A 17,561-nucleotide genomic window follows, 5' to 3' on the forward strand; every position below is an offset into this window, starting at 1 on the left:
AAATCCACAGTAACTGAATTTAAACATGCCTGGGATAAACATATATCCATCCTAAGATAAAACACAGGAAATAGTATAAGGGCAGACTAGATGGACCATGAGGTCTTTTTCTGCCGTCAGTCTTCTATGTTTCTATGTTTCTACCTCTACTTACGAAGTTAGTTCACTCCATGACCAGGTTAAGAAGAAAAGTTTGTAAGAAGCAGCAATTTTTCCCATAGAAATCAATGTAAAAGCAAATAATACATGCGATTGGGCAAACCACGGGTGGGTGGAGGCCCTGTTTCCTCCCAGGAGATTCCTACAGAGGTCCCACAGAGGCTTCTCCCCGCCTTTTCCAGTCTTGTTTCCTCCCAGGAGATTCCTAGAGAGGCCCCACGGAGGCTTCTTCCTGCCTTTTCTGGTTACAGTTTCATAGGCTCAGGTTTGTAAGTAAAAAATGGTTCTTGAGAAGAAACAAAAAAATCTTGAACACCTGTTTCTTATCTAGAAAAGTTTATAGGTAGAGGTGTTCTTAGGTAGAGGTACCACTGTACTTAGAACTTTTGATCAGTAGTTGAGAATTCTCCAACGCAGCCAGGAAGTCAGTTTAGCTCCTATGTAGTCTCAAAGATGCTTTATCCAAAGGCAACCGGACTGGGTTTTTTTCCCCCTCGAGGAAGATGTCTTGCTTACTATAATTTAGAATAACAGGGTTGGAAGGGACCTTGGAGATCTTCTAGTCCACCCCCCTGCTGAGGCAGGAATGCCTATAGCACTTCAGACAAATGGCTATTCAACATTTTCTTAAAAACGTCCAGTGTTGGAGCATTCACAACTTCTGGAGGCAAGCTGTTCCATTGATTAATCGTTCTGTCAGGAAATTCTCTCCTTGTTCAGAAGAATTAGAATTGCGGCGCCTAAAACACGATTTAAGTATTGCCCACAAGATCATATGCTGCAATGTCCTTCCGGTCAACGACTACTTCACCTTCAACCGCAACAACACAAGAGCATGCAACAGATTCAAACTTAATATTAACCGCTCCAAACTTGACTGTAAAAAATATGACTTTAACAATCGAGTCATCGACGCGTGGAACTCATTACCGGACTCTATAGTGTCTACTCCCAACCCCCAACATTTCTCCCTTAGACTCTCCACGATTGACCTCTCCAGGTTCCTAAGAGGCCAGTAAGGGGCGTACATAAGTGCACTGATGTGCCTAACATCCCCTGTCCAATTACCTTTCCTTTTCTCATATATCCTATATATTCTCTCCCTCTCATCCACTCCTCTTCTTTTTTACTTACTATCCCTATATACTGTATACTACTTAATGTCTATTTCATTCCATATGTATTGTATATTGGACAAAGAATAAATAAATAAATAAAAGAAGGAGGAGGAGCCACACCCATGCATTCACACCACCCCAGTCAGTCCTTTGCTATTTACACACCTGCCCCATGGTCACATTTAAGGATATTGCGGGCCTGGAGTTTGATACCCCTGGGTTTAGAGCATCGAGATAAGATTCTAGTCCCTTCTTAGCAACTGGGCAATTCTGCACCGGTTTGCTCTCAAACCAACCTATTTCCCAGGGTTGTTGTGGGGATCAAACTACTGGAGGAAACATTGTGTTAATGCTGCCTGTTGCGCTCCTGAAATATGGGAGCTTAAACAGGAATAAATAAACCAGTAAAGAAACTTTCTATAGCACAAATATAGAATAGAATATATATAGAATAGAATAGAATGGAATGGAATGGAATGGAAATAAGATTAGGAATAGGATTAGAATAGGGGAAGCAGTTGTTTTAAATCAATTTGGTTACTAGTCCTCAAGAAAATATGAAACAATCTAAGGGAAGTGTTTTTAATAAGAAAGTGAACCCAAGAACAATCTCAGATTAGTTGGGGGAAAGATCAGAAGCAAGGTGAGCAAATATTATTTTACTGAAAGAGTAGGAGATGCTTGGAACAAACGTCCAGCAGGCGTGGTTGATAAATCCACAGTAACTGAATTGAAACATGCCTGGGGTAAACACATATCCATCCTAACATAAAATACAGGAAATAGTATAAGGGCAGACTAGATGGACCATGAGGTCTTTTTCTGCCGTCAATCTTCTATGTTTTTGTCCAAAGCTACCTTGTTAAATTGATCTTCATATTCTATGATGAAATTCAATTTCTTTTACTACCGGTTCTGTGGACGAAGCTTGATAGATGTGGTTTGGCTTGGTGGGCTCGGCTTGGTGGGTGTGGCAGGGGAAGAATACTGCAAAATCTCCATTCCCACCTCCCTCTTGGACCATCCAGAGGTAGTATATGCCGGTTCTCAGAAATACTCCAAATTTCCGCTACCGGTTCTCCAAAACCTGTCAGAAATCTGCTGGATTTCACCCATCAAAAACACCCTTTCCCAATGGAACACCGTGCAAAACCCAAAACAGATGCAACAATAATCTCACATTTTTTTCTGTCTTAGAAGTAAAGATTTTCCTCTGAACATGGAGACTTGGGATAATTTCTGCCAAATCGTCTCTCCAATCCCTCGTAAAGCGAGGCCTTTCAGGAAAAGAAAGTGTTTTTGTAACTTGTTAATCCATGTGGCTTCTTGGAATTAGGATCTGATCCAGATCTAGCCTCACCCTTTCTCTCACAATCAGGTCACTCTGCCTTTTTAACTGCCCCGGGCAAAGCATTTGCAATCAACATCATCCAACAGGTGCGGATCCCTGGCATCTCCTGGAGGTGCCCCGTGGCCCCAGCAGGACTGTCCTCCTCCAGTTGGAAAACATCAGAGGTCATCTAGTCCAGCTCCCTGTTCAGCTAGTGAAGGGCTGCAAAAAAATGCTTTTGTCATACTGTAGGCGTGATTTATTTTGTGGGTGTGGCTTGTCAGCGTTGTGACCAGGTTGGAGTGGCTTGAAGGTCATGTGACAGGCTGAAAGGTGGCCAACTTGATGTCACTCACATCAAGAGTTAGGGTTAGGGTGCCTGGCCTCTCTTCGCCTCCAAAAGATACAATTTCCCCATCTATTTACTATTACTGAACATCCAAAATATACTATTTAATTCTATGTATATATGCCATATGTGTACATATGAAAGAGTAGTAGATGCCTGAAAGAGTAGTAGATGCTTGGAGCAAACTTCCACAGTAACTGAATTTAAACATGCCTGGGATAAACATATATCCACCCTAAGATAAAATACAAGCAATAGTATAAGGGCAGACTAGATGGACCATGAGGTCTTTTTCTGCCGTCAATCTTCTATGTTTCTATGTTTCTACATATATATTACACACAGGCATACAAAAATATACATTATCTAGTATATAAATTCTATCTGTATGTACACACCAACATGCACGCACAGCTCTTCTAAAATTATACACATTCAACCTCATTTACTGTGATAGGAAAAACATACCCAGAGCCCAGAAGGGAAAAAAAGAAAAAATATATTTTTTTTCCTACCGCTTCTGCGTACCTGACAGTACCAGTAGGGGTTCATCACTGCGTTCAGCACAGGAACCACTACAGCAGTGTTTCTCAACCTTGGAGGCTTGAAGACGCATGGACTTCAATTCCCAGAATCCCCTGGTCGGCAATGTTTCTCACCTTGATGCAGCTTGAAGATGTGTGGACTTCCAACTGCCGGCTGGAAAGTTCTGGGAGTTGAAGTCCATGCATCTTCAAGCAGCCGAGATTGAGAAATAGTGCTAGCTGGGGAATTCTTGGAAATGAAGTTCATAGATCTTCAGGTGGCTGAAGTTGAGAAACACTGCCCTACGGCATTCCTGACAGTTGGCCATCGAGCCTCCCACAATGGAGAACTCGCGATTTCAAGTGGCAGCCTGTTCCACTGGCAGAGCTTTTGTATAATCAAGTTGTTCTTCCTGAAATGAAAATCTCCTTCCTTGTCATTTGAACTGGACTGGATCTCAAATTACAACCATTCGGTTAGCGACTGCTCAAAGCTAAAAGTTTGGGGGAAAGATCAAAAGCAACATGAGAAAATATTATTTTACTGAAAGAGTAGTAGATCCTTGGAACAAACTTCCAGCAGACGTGGTAGATAAATCCACAGTAACTGAATTTAAATATGCCTGGGATAAACATATATCCATCCTAAGATAAAATACAGAAAATAGTATAAGGGCAGACTAGATGGACCATGAGGTCTTTTTCCGCCGTCAGACTTCTATGTTTCTATGCACTTATCAGTATTTGTTATGCTTACGACCACTGCAACATCCCTGCAGGGAAGGCCTGACATCTTCAGAGCTACCGGTGTGCCCACCGATGCTGTTGCAGATGCGCGCGCCCCCAGCATGAGATTTTGTTTCTGCGCATGTGCAGCAAGCGAAATCTCGCACGAGTGAGATTTCGGCAATTTTCACCAGTATTTTTGCTTCGGTGCAAAAATTGCCAAAATCTCATTCGCCCATCTTCACACAAGATTTCACTTGCTGCGCATGGGCAGAAGCAAAATTTTGCACAGGGGCACATGTGCACGCATTGGGAGCATGCAGCTGTGCATGCGGAACATAGCTCCTTACCGTTCCGGAAGCCGTCCTTCACTAGTCACATGATCAAAAGATCTCACCCTTGCGACTTCTTGAGAAACAGAGTCTATTGGGAAGCTGGGTTCACTTAACAACCATGTTACTAACTTAACGACTGCAGTGATTCACTTATCTAATGAATAGAATTGAATTTTATTGGACACAAAAGGAATTTGTCTTGGGGCATATATTCCGAGCAGTGGTGGGTTGCATTTACCCATGTGCCAGCGAGACTCCGTCCACCGCTGGCTCTCTTGGTCCGGCCCTGGTGGCAAGCACATGTCTGGGGCAGGCGCGTGCACATCCGGTGTGATATTTGGCTTCCACGCATGCACGCAGAAGCGAAATCTCACATGAGAACACTCGTACGTGTGGGATTTCCATGATTTTCGATGATTTCGTTGCTTCCGCGCATGGGCAGAAGCAAAAAAACATAGAAGCATAGAAGAATGACGGCAAAAAAAGACCTCATGGTCCATGTAGTCTGCCCTTATACTATTTTCTGTATGTTATCTTAGGATGGATATATGTTTATCCCAGGCATGTTTAAATTAAGTGACAGTGGATTTACCAACCACGTCTGCTGGAAGTGTGTTCCAAGCATCTACGACTCTTTCAGTAAAATAATATTTTCTCACGTTGCTTCTGATCTTTCCCCCAACTAACCTCAGATTGTGTCCCCTTGTTCTTGTGTTCACTTTCCTATTAAAAACATTTCCCTCCTGAACCTTATTTAACCCTTTGACATATTTAAATGTTTCAATCATGTCCCCACTTTTCCTTCTGTCCTCCAGAATATACAGATTGAGTTCATTAAGTTTTTCCTGATACGTTTTATGCTTAAGACCTTCCACCATTCTTGTAGCCCATCTTTGGACCCGTTCAATTTTATCCATATTTTTGGGGGGGTGAGGTCTCCAGAACTGAACACAGTATTCCAAATGTGGTCTCACCAGCACTCTATATAGCGGGATCATAATCTCCCTCTTCCTGCTTGTTATACCTCTAGCTATGCAGCCAAGCATTCTACTCGCTTTCCCTACCGCCTGACCACACTGTCCCCCCATTTTGCGACTGTCAACAGTGCAGTGAAAAATAATTAATAATAATAATAATAATAATAATAATAATTTAGATTTGTATGCCGTCCCTCTCCGCCAAAATCTCGTGCATGTGAGCATCCTCATGCGAGATTTCACTTGCTGCGCATGCACAGAAGCCAAATCTCATGCGGGGCTTGCATACATGCGCCATGCATGCACGGATGTGTGCGCATCGGCATTTCCGCTACTGGAACGGCAATCCCGACTCCCACTCCTGCTGCATGCATCCTCTTCATTCGGGTGCACCCGTGCATGCGCCCGCACTCCTTGTATGATTTTGCTTTCGCGCATGCACAGGAAGAAAAAACCCGCCAAAATCTCGCGGGGGGCCACGGGTGCGGAGATGGGGCATAAAATGGGGCACGACTCACTTAATAACTGCTTTGCTTTGCACTGAAAATTGCAGCCTCGATTTGTGATTGCAAGTCGAATACTACCTGCGTATTTGAGATTAGTAATCAGGTTCAGTCAGCAGTAGTTATCTGTTCTTCTTACATGGGCACACAAACACACACACAGGGGAGAGGAATGTGGAGACAAGTTCAGATTGGCACCAGTCAGCCAAGTCACGGAGAAAAACAGAGGCTATGCGGAAACGCCGTTTACATGCCAAGCTGTTTACCGTTCTGCATCAAAGTCACCGCCTGGCTAGTTCCAGCAAAACTGCCATCACTCACCCTTTGTGCCCTTACTCAGCCTCGGCAGAGCCATCTGTCGCCCAGTTACTCCCCTCACCCCAGGGCAGCCTCCACGCAAGGGAGAAATTAAGACCACTAGGAAAGACACAACTCACCGTTTAATAATAAGAAGCAAGATCTTTTCCGTCACGAGAGAATGGATGGGCAAACGCTTCCTCTCTGGTGGGAGAGGAATAATTGAAGCCGGAGAGGAGAAAAGGTCTAACAGGGAGGGAAGTAGGGAAGGAAGGAAGGAAGGAAGGAAGGAAGGAAGGAAGGAAGGAAGGAATTTACTTTAGTTTAGTTTAGTTTATCTTAGCTTAGTTTATAGTTTAGTTTAGTTTAATTTAGCTTAGTTTAGTTTATAGTTTAGCTTAGTTTAGTTTAGCTTAGTTTAGTTTATAGTTTAGCTTAGTTTAGTTTACAGTTTAGCTTAGTTTAGTTTAGTTTAGCTTAGTTTAGCTTAGTTTAGCTTAGTTTATAGTTTAGTTTAGCTTAGTTTATAGTTTAGTTTAGCTTAGTTTAGTTTAGCTTAGTTTAGCTTAGTTTAGCTTAGTTTATAGTTTAGTTTAGCTTAGTTTAGCTTAGTTTATAGTTTAGTTTAGCTTAGTTTAGCTTAATTTAGCTTAGTTTATAGTTTAGTTTATAGTTTAGTTTAGCTTAGTTTAGCTTAGTTTATAGTTTAGTTTAGCTTAGTTTATAGTTTAGTTTAGCTTAGTTTAGTTTAGCTTAGCTTAGTTTATAGTTTAGTTTAGCTTAGTTTAGCTTAGTTTAGTTTATAGTTTAGCTTAGTTTAGTTTATAGTTTAGCTTAGTTTAGTTTAGTTTAGCTTAGCTTAGTTTAGTTTAGCTTAGTTTATAGTTTAGTTTAGCTTAGTTTAGTTTAGCTTAGTTTAGCTTAGCTTAGTTTATAGTTTAGTTTAGCTTAGTTTATAGTTTAGTTTAGCTTAGTTTATAGTTTAGTTTAGCTTAGTTTATAGTTTAGTTTAGCTTAGTTTAGCTTAGTTTATAGTTTAGTTTAGCTTAGTTTATAGTTTAGTTTAGCTTAGTTTAGTTTAGCTTAGCTTAGTTTATAGTTTAGTTTAGCTTAGTTTAGCTTAATTTAATTGATTTTTATGCTGCCCAAACCCATGGGACTCAGGGTGGCTTAAAATAAAAATACAGTACTGTACAGCGTTACAAAAAGTCAAATACTGTATAAATAATAAAATCAGTAAAAATGGGAGGTGGATCCCTCCCAGTTTGGACCAGTTCTCCTGAATCGGTAACGACCTCCTGATGATGTCACAATGACATCACGGAACCGGTTCGGTGGTGACACCATCTTTTTTTAAAAAAAAAATTGATTAAAAAAAAAAATAAATAAATTTTTCTTCCAAGCATGCGCAGAAGCCGAGTTTCCTGCACTGTGCATGAGAACACCATCCTTTTTTCTTTTGGCTATTTATTTATTTACTTACTTACTTACTTACTTACTTACTTACTTACTTACTTACTTACTTACTTACTTACTTACTTACTTATTTGCTTATTTACTTATTTATTTATTTTTTGTGTATTTATTTATAATTTTTTTATCACTGCGCATGCTCTTGTGTGTACCCGCAAGGCCACACGCCGTGGGGGGAAAGCGAACTGGCAGCAGGATAAGTTAGAACCCACCCCTGCTATTTGTAGCTGGGACACATAGCCATGTTGAATCTGCTAACTCAAGTGTTATTATAAAAGAGGGGAATGTCATAAACAAGAGAGAGAGAGACAGACAGACGTGAAGCAGTAACTCAGCACCATCAATGTGGTTGAATGTAGAGAAAGAGAGATTTAGACTTTCAGGGACAAAGCTCTCAAAACTCTTAATCTGGGATGGACAGGGTTGTTTATGAAGGAATGTGCAGATTGATTGGAAAAATCTAGGGCAATGATGGCGAACCTTTTTGTCCCTCAAAAGAGCATGGGTGTGCGCTATTGCACATGTCCTAGTGCCCACACCCATAATTCAATGCCTGGAGAGGGGGGAAACAGCTTCCCCTCCCCCCCCGGAGGTCTTCTGGAGACTGGAAATGGCCTGTTTCCCAATTTCTGGTGGACCCAGTAGGTTTGTGTTTCGCCCTCCCCAGCGATGGGGAAGGGCGTTTTTACCCTACTCCGGGTTCCCTGGAGCCAGATGCCCTCCCCCATCCTCCCAGAGGCTCTCTGGAAGCCAAAAATGTCCTCCTAGAGCCTCTGTGCAAGCCAAAAATCAGCTGGCTGGCATACACATGCATGTTGGACTAACCTTTGTCGTCAGGCATGGGGGAACTGAAACACCTCCCCCGGCCACGTACAATTTATGTATGGTATGTTTGTGTGTGTGCTTGTTAATATAGTGGGGTTCTTTTTAAAACTATTTTAAATACTTAAATTTATTGAATCTATTTGGATTTGTACGATTGTTTATATTTTTGTTGTGAGCCGCCCCGAGTTCGCGGAGAGGGGCGGCATACAAATCTAAATAATAAATAAATAAATAAATAAACGGCTCGCGTGCCAACAGATATGGCTCTGCGTGCCACCTGCAGGGGTATCAAATTCAATTTCATTGAGGAGCTGCTTCAGGGTTGTCTTTGATCTGAGGGGGTGGAGTGGCCGTGGTCGTGGCCGGTGGAGCTCACCACCACTCGAGTCAGAGGCGGCACCTGTGGTGGCCTGTGCGCTCTGCCAGCGAAAATGAGCTCCCGAGTTCCGTTTTCAGGCTGTGACGGCCTCCTGCAAACCTTTGCCAGTGAAAACAAACCTCAGCAGGGCTGCGTGTGGCCCTCTCAAGCTCCGTTTTCGTTGGCAGAGGCACTGCGGGCCGATCCTTCACTGTTTCTGGATTGGCCCCACAGGCCAGATCTAAGCATCCCATGGGCCAGATCCGGGCTCCGGGTCTTGAATTTGACACCCCTGGTTTACACTATCAAAGATTCAGTCCACATACATAGCTAGATTGTGATCCCCTTATATAGAGCACTGGTGAGACCACATTTGGAGTACTGTGTTCAGTTCTGGAGACCTCACCTACAAAAAGATATTGACAAAATTGAACGGGTCTACAAGACCCGGGGCTACAAGAATGGTGGAAGGTCTTAAGCATAAAACGTATCAGGAAAGACTTCATGAACTCAATCTGTATAGTCTGGAGGACAGAAGGAAAAGGGGGGACATGATCTAAACATTTAAATATGTTAAAGGGTTAAATAAGGTTCAGGAGGGAAGTGTTTTTAATAGGAAAGTGAACACAAGAACAAGGGGACACAATCTGAAGTTAGTTGGGGGAAAGATCAAAAGCAACGTGAGAAAATATTATTTCACTGAAAGAGGAGTAGATGCTTGGAACAAACTTCCAGCAGACGTGGTTGGTAAATCCACAGTGACTGAATTTAAACATGCCTGGGATAAATATGTATCCATCCTAAGATAACATACAGGAAATAGTATAAGGGCAGACTAGATGGACCATGAGGTCTTTTTCTGCCGTCAGTCATCTATGTTTCTATGTTTCTACATACATACATACATACATACATACATACATACATACATACATACATACATACATACATATGAAGAGGCAACAGTCATCACGACCACCGGAACATTTAAAATTTATTTTAAAACTACTAAAATTATTAAGCTTTCATTAATCCTCTACTAACGTCATCAGAGTATATTATTATACTCTGGGGACATAAAAGTATATATATTATTATATACTGTATATCTATAACATATTTTTTGCTGGTAATGATAATGATAATATATATATATACATGTCCATCCGTTGACTTCTTGACTCAAATCAAGGGTTAATTTTGTCAGCTTGGCTAGAGATTTTTGCCTTGTTGTCTCAGATTCTGGTTGAAACAGATTTTTCAGGGCGAGTCTTTGATCCATCCTAATTAAAGAGATCTAATTTTTAAGAGGAAGCAAATTGAGTCTGATTTGGCAAACTCTGGTTTCTCATGCCAGTCTATATCAGCATCACTTTGGCCCAGAGAAGACCTTAACTGGATTGAAACAAAAGATTTGGAATTAAGATCTTCCAAAATATCTCAGTCTTACCAAAGGTGTGGCTTGCAGGTTCTCCACAGGAAAACTCCAAGATATTCTTTATAGAATTACACACTGTCCTCGGAAAAAGCTTTTTCACCTTGGTTCAAATTGGCACACTACTAGTGATGGGCGAACCGAACGCACACAATTCGGGTCCGTACCGAATTTTGCGGTGTTCGGTATGCCGAACATGAACACAATTTTTTTTGAAACTTCGTGCAAAGTTCGGGGTCGCGTTCGGCGTTCAAAGCTTTGATGTCACTGGCAGGTTGCTAAGGATGCCAAGGTGATCACTTCCTGGATTCCATGGAATCCAGGAAGTGATCAGCTTGGCGTCCTTAGCAACCTGCCGATATACGTGACATCAAAGCTCTGCCCCTGGAATCTCTTGGTAGGATTCCCTGTTCGGGTTCAGCCAAATTTTGCATAAAGTTCATCTGAACTTGCCAAACCCAAACACTGTTGGGTTCGCCCATCACTACACACTACCCATTACTGAGACAATAAGTGAACACTAATGTCCCATTCCATTCCTTCATTGATATGTTTTATTCCTATATCTTCTCTTCTCTTCTTTCTTAGATATATTTTACTATGAGTATATCCTCTATAACCTTCATTATAAATTTTACTCTGTGTATACACACTAAACCCCTCATTGTGTATTGGACAAAATCAATCAATCAATCAATAAAAGCAATTCAGAACTAAGGAGAAATTTCCTGACAGTCAGAACAATTAATCCCTGGAACGGCTTGCCTCCAGAAGCTGTGAATGCTCCAACAATGGAAGAATTTTAGATGATGTTGGATAAGCCTTACATAGTATCAGGCCAGATTACTTACGGGACCGCCTTCCGCCGCTTGAGTCCCAGCGACCGGTCAGGTCCCACAGAGTTGACCTGCTCCAGGTCCCATCAACTAGACAATGTCGCTTGGTGGGGCCCAGGGGAAGAGCCTTCTCTGTGGAGGCCCCGGCCCTCTGGAATCAGCTCCCCCCAGAGATTTGCACTGCCCCCACCCTCCTTGCCTTCTGCAAGAGTCTTAAGACTCATTTATGCCGTCATGCTTGAGGCGATTAGATCATAGCCCCCTGGCCGATGAATGTTATGTGTGACTGTTGTCTGAATGGGTATGATTGATTTTTTAACAAAATTGGGGATTTTAGATTAGTTTATTTAGTTTAAACTAATTGGATTTATCTATCGTATTTCACTGTTTCCTTTTATATGTTGTGAGCCGCCCCGAGCCCTCGAAGAGGGGTGGCATATAAATCCAATCATCCAATCATCCACCCATCCACCCACCCACCCACCCATCCATCCATCAGTCTATCAATCTATCTATCTATCTATCTATCTATCTATCCATCAGTCCATCAATCTATCAATCAATAAGCCAACCAACCAACCCACCCACCAACCAACCATTTGTCTGAAGTGGTGTAGGCTTTCCTGCCTAAACAGGGGGTTGGACTAGAAGACCTCCAAGGTCCTCTCCAACTCTGTTATTCTATTCTGTTTGTGTGTGAGATCAGATATACAGCTCAAGCCAGTAACGTACGTACTGCTAAACTGTCTGTTGTACTATTCATGGTTTCTGGCACTCATAAATCTAATTGTCAGAAATCTTGGTTGTCTCTCTCTGATCAAGAGGATGCTACTCTCCTTCAAACATGAGCGTCCATCAAAGTTGTCAGGCTCATAGCGGTAGCTGTAATTTGACCAGATTAGAACAACACTTCCCTTTCATTACTAATTGTTTCAGATTTGAATTTCTTGAACTTTGAAGCAGCTTATTGGTTGTTTGTTGGCTTGGTACTGGGAAATAAAATAAATATGGGTTGTAATTCTGAAATGGCCCAGAGGTGGCCCTCGGCTTATGACCACTCACTTTAGTGATTGCTCAAAGATACAACAGCATTGGGAAAAAGGTCCTTATACTTATGACAGTTGCAACATTCTCACAGCCAAGTGGTCCAAAATTCAGGCGCTTGGCAACTGGCGGGTATTTATGGCAGATGCAGCATCCCAGGGTCATGTGACCACCACATGTGACTTTCCCAGCCAGCTTTCAACGAGCAAAGTGGATGGAAACTTCAGATCGTGCAGAACGCAGCCGCGAGAGCCATCGTGGGGCTTACAAGATTTGCCCATGTTTCCTCAACACTCTGTGGCTTGCATTGGCTGCCGATCAGTTTCCGGTCACAATTCAAAGTGTTGGTCATGACCTTTAAAGCCCTACATGGCTTTGGACCAGACTACCTCCGGAACCGCCCGCTACTGCACGAATCCCAGCGACCAATAAGGTCCCACAGAGTGGGCCTTCTCTGGGTCCCGTCAACTAAACAATGTCGATTGGCGGGCCCCAGGGGAAGAGCCTTCTCTGGAACCAGCTCCCCCCGGAGATTAGAATTGCCCCCACCCTCCCTGTCTTTCGTAAACTACTCAAGACTCATTTATACCGCCAGGCATGGGGGAGTTGAGATATTCCTTCTCCCTAGGCCATTACAAGCTATGCATGGTATGTCTGTGTGTATGTTTGGTTTTATTATAAGGGTTTTTAGTTGTTTTTTATTGGATTATCACATGCTGTTTTTATCATTGTTGTTAGCTGCCCTGAGTCTACGGAGAAGGGCAGCATACAAATCACCAAAATTATTATTATTATTAATTATGGAGGATGTTGAATTGAGCCGGGGGTCTCCAACCTTGCCAACTTTAAGACTTGTGGACTTCAACTCTCAGAATTCTGGGAGTTGAAGTCCACAAGTCTTAATTTTGTCAAGGCTGGAGACCCCTGCAATGGAGGGTTCACTTGAGAAATTCAATGGTGAAAAAAGTTAAGGTTCTACATGGAGGCAAGAAAAACAAAATGCACAGGTACAGAATATGTGGTACGTTAGCACTAGCAATAGCACTTAGATTTATACACTACTTCACAGTGCTTTTAAACATAGAAACATAGAAGTCTGACGGCAGAAAAAGACCTCATGGTCCATCCAGTCTGCCCTTATACTATTTTCTGTATTTTATCTTAGGATGGATATATGTTTATCCCAGGCATGTTTAAATTCAGTTACTGTGGATTTATCTACCACGTCTGCTGGAGGTTTGTTCCAAGGATCTACTACTCTTTCAGTAAAATAATATTTTCTCATGTTGCTCTTGATCTTTCCCCCAACTAACTTCAGATTGTGTCCCCTTTTTCTTGTGTATACTTTCCTGGTTAAAGCCCTCTCTAAATAGTTTACAGAGTCAGCCTATTGCCCCCAACAATCTGGGTCCTCATTTGATCCACCTTGGAAGGATGGAAGGCTGAGTCAACCTTGAGCCTGGTGAGATTTGAACTGGTGAACTACAGCCAGCAGTCAGCAAAAGCAGCTTGTAGTACTGCACTCCAGTCACTGAGCCACATTGCCCAACAGCAGTAAATGTGAGAGGGATCTTGGAGTCCTAGTGGACAACCATTTAAATATCAGCCAACAGTGTGCAGCAGCTGCCAAAAAAGCCAACACAGTTCTAGGCTCTATTAACAGAGCGACAGAATCAAGGTCACGTGAAGGGTTAATACCACTTTATAAGGCCTTGGTAAGGCCACACTTGGAACACTGCATTCAGTTTTGATCACCACGATGCAAAAAGGATATTGAGACTCTAGAAAGAGTTCAGAGAAGAGCAACAAAGATGATTAGGGGACTGGAGGCTAAAACATATGAAGAACGGTTTCAGGAACTGGGCATGGCTAGTTTAATGAAAAGAAGGACTGGGAAGAGATGATAGCACTGTTCCAATATGTCAGGGGCTGCCACAAAGAACAGAGAATCAACCTATTCTCCAAAGCATCTGAGGGTAGAACAAGAAGCAATGGGTGAAAACTAAACAAGGAGAGAAGCAACTTACAACTAAGGAGAAATTTCCTGACGGTTAGAACAATTAATCAGTGGAACAGCTTGCCGCCAGAAGTTGTGAAGACCCCAACACTGGAAGTTTTTAAGCAGATGTTGGATAACCCTCAGTCTGAAGTAGTGTAAGGTTTTCTGCCTAAGCAGGGGGTTGGACTAGAAGACCTCAAGGTCCCTTCCAACTCTGTTGTTGTTGTTGTTGTTGTTGTTGTTATTATTATTATTAGAAACAGAAACATAGAAGACTGACGGCAGAAAAAAGACCTCATGGTCCATCTAGTCTGCCCTTATACTATTTCCTGTATTTTATCTTACAATGGATATGTTTATCCCAGGCATGTTTAACTTCAGTTACTGTGGATTTACCAACTACGTCTGCTGGAAGTTTGTTCCAAGGATCTACTACTCTTTCAGTAAAATAATATTTTCTCACGTTGCTTTTGATTTTCCCCCCAACTAACCTCAGATTGTGCCCCCTTGTTCTTGTGTTCACTTTCCTATTAAAAACACTTCCCTCCTGAACCTTAATCAACCCTTTAACATATTATTATTATTATTATTATTATTATTATTATTATTAACTGCATGATTGAGTTCATTACAGTGGTTTGCTTAACAACCATGTAAAATAAAAAGGTGGTACAACTGGGTGTGACTCACTTAACCACTGACTTGCTTAGTGATGGAAATTCCGGTCCTATGTGGTTGGAAGTCAAGGACTACTTGTCATCTATTCAATGCAGGCTGATCCTGTAGCTCTCCTGTGGGGTTCTAGCAAATCATGAATTCCGCATTTATATTCCAGCTAACTGAAACATTTTCACTCGGGCCACAGACTTCGCTTTCGACATGCCTATTGCCCAAGCATGTCCTTGCTTGAGATAGGGCAATGCAGGTGTGAACACATTCTAATGAACCGTCGACCAGATGAATGAACAATGCTGCAGGATAACATACAGTGGTACCTCTACTTACAGACTTAATTTGTGCCGTGACCAGGTTCTTAAGTAGAAAGGTTTGTAAGAAGAAGCAATTTTTCCTATAGGAATCAATGTAAAAGCAAATAATGCATTTGATTGGGGAAACTACAGGGAAGGTGGAGGCCCTGTTTCCTCCCAGGAGATTCCTAGAGAGGCCCCACAAAGGCTTCTCCCTGCCTTTTGCAGCCCTGTTTCTTCCCAGGAGATTCTTAAAGGGGCCCAATGGAGTCTTCTCCCTGCCTTTTCTGGCCCTGTTTCCTCCCAGGAGATTCCTAGAGAGGCCCCACGGAGGCTTCTACCTGCCTTTTCCTGCCCTGTTTCCCCCCAGGAGATTCCTAGAGAGGCTCCACGGAGGCTCCTCCCTGCCTTTTCTGGCCCTGTTTCCTCCCAGGAGATTCCTAGAGAGACTCCACGGAGGCTTCTCCCCACCTTTTTCGACCCTGTTTCCTTCCAGGAGATTCTTAAAGGGGCCTGATGGAGGCTTCTCCCTGCCTTTTCCAGCCCTGTTTCCTCCCAGGAGATTCCTACAGAGGCCCCACGGAGGCTTCTCCCCGCCTTTTCCAGCCCTGTTTCCTCCCAGGAGATTCCTAGAGAGGCCCCACTGAGGTTTCTCCTTGCCTTTTCTGGCCCTGTTTCCTCCCAGGAGATTCCTAGAGAGGCCCCACGGAGGCTTCTCCCTGCCTTTTCTGGTTACAGTTTTGGAGGCTCGGGTTTGTAAGTGGAAAACAATTCTTGAGAAGAGGCAAAAAAAATCTTGAACACCTGGTTCTTATCTAGAAAGCTTCGTAGGTAGAGGTGTTCTTAGGTAGAGGTATCACTGTATTTGATTTGGTATCTACGCGCCCTCTCTGGCAATTTGATTACCATACAGAAGAAGAAACCGAATGTTTTTAGATTCCATTTCAGCCTCTACCCAAGCTGGAACAAGCCGTGTGTCGCATAGCAAGGACAAAAGCAGAGTCTTAGTAGGAAGTCAGCTGAAACGGATCAGTAGCTTCATGAGCTGGGAGTTGTTATTATTATTGGGACAGGAGGAGAGGGGGGTGTATCACAAAGGAAGCATGAGAAGTGTTTGGAAAGCCATGATGTGGTTGAAAACCACATCGCATCCAAACGTCTTCCCCACCCAGAAGATAAAATCAGGCTGACATGGGGAAAGAAGTATTTCCCAAACCTGGGAAAATTAAGCCAGTCACGGTCACCTTGACCCATGAGATTGGTGGCAAATAAATTTGATAATAAAATACAAAGATTTGCCAATAGAAGTAGAACCACTTTGTGCAAGAGAGAGGAAAGATTATATACCAATATGCATGAGCATTTTGGGTGCCATCCCAAAACACTTAGAGCATCACTTAAACACCTTCGGCATTGACAAAGTCCCCATCAGTCAATTGCAAAAGGCAGTTTTATTTGGAACAGATTCCACCTGGCCACAATTCCCACAAAGAGAATTAAACATCCATATTTGCCCATCCCATGTCCTCAGGAAGGAGTTGATAGGTGGACACAAACAGCAATAGCATTTAGACATATATACCGCTTAATAGTGCTTTGACACTCCTCTCTAAGCTGTTTACAGAATCAACCTCTTGCCCCCAACAATCTGGGTCCCCATTTTACCCACCTCGGAAGCATGGAAGGCTGAATCAACTTTGAGCCAGTGGAGAGATTTGAACTGCTGAACTACAGCTAGCAGTTATTATTATTATTATTATTATTATTATTATTATTATTATTATTATTATTATTTAGATTTGTATGCCGCCCCTCTCCGTAGAGTCGGGGCGGCTCACAACAATAACGAAGACAATGTAAGAACAAATCTAATAATTTAAAAAACACTAAAAACCCCATTATTAAAAGCAAGCATACACACAAACATACCATGTATAAACTGTATAGGCCCGGGGGAGATGTCTCAGTTCCCCCATGCCTGACGGCAGAGATGGGTCTTAAGAACTTTACGAAAGGCAAGGAGGGTGGGGGCAGTTCTGATCTCCGGGGGGAGCTGGTTCCAGAGGGTCGGGGCCGCCACAGAGTAGGCTCTTCTCCTGGGTCCCGCCAAACGACATTGTTTAGTCGACGGGACCCGGAGAAGGCCAGCTGAAGTAGCCTGCAGTGCTGCACTCTAACCACTGAGCCACTCCGGCTCCTAACCAAATCTAGTCTAAACATCTGATTGGCCATGAGAACCATATTAATAAACTATGATTTATTACCAAATTAGGTAAAAGTCCTTTGAGTAACAACACACAAACCC

The 17,561-nt window shown here is 42.6% G+C and overlaps 1 protein-coding gene across 5 annotated transcripts in view; it reads right to left on the reverse strand.

Annotated features, from left to right (window-relative positions):
- Positions 1-17,561, reverse strand: part of NFIC (nuclear factor I C) — a 246,219-nt gene that overhangs the window by 168,954 nt on the left and 59,704 nt on the right. Inside the window, exon 1 of one of the 5 annotated variants that reach the window (XM_070747105.1) lies at positions 6,343-6,401. The exons of the other annotated variants lie outside the window; for them this stretch is intronic. The gene's annotated coding sequence lies outside the window, so the exon portion shown is untranslated. Of the gene's footprint in view, positions 1-6,342; positions 6,402-17,561 lie in introns of those variants that run through there. 5 annotated transcript variants of the gene reach the window in all.

The sequence above is a fragment of the Erythrolamprus reginae genome, chromosome 1, assembly GCF_031021105.1.
Source record: "Erythrolamprus reginae isolate rEryReg1 chromosome 1, rEryReg1.hap1, whole genome shotgun sequence".
Lineage (NCBI taxonomy): Eukaryota > Metazoa > Chordata > Lepidosauria > Squamata > Dipsadidae > Erythrolamprus > Erythrolamprus reginae.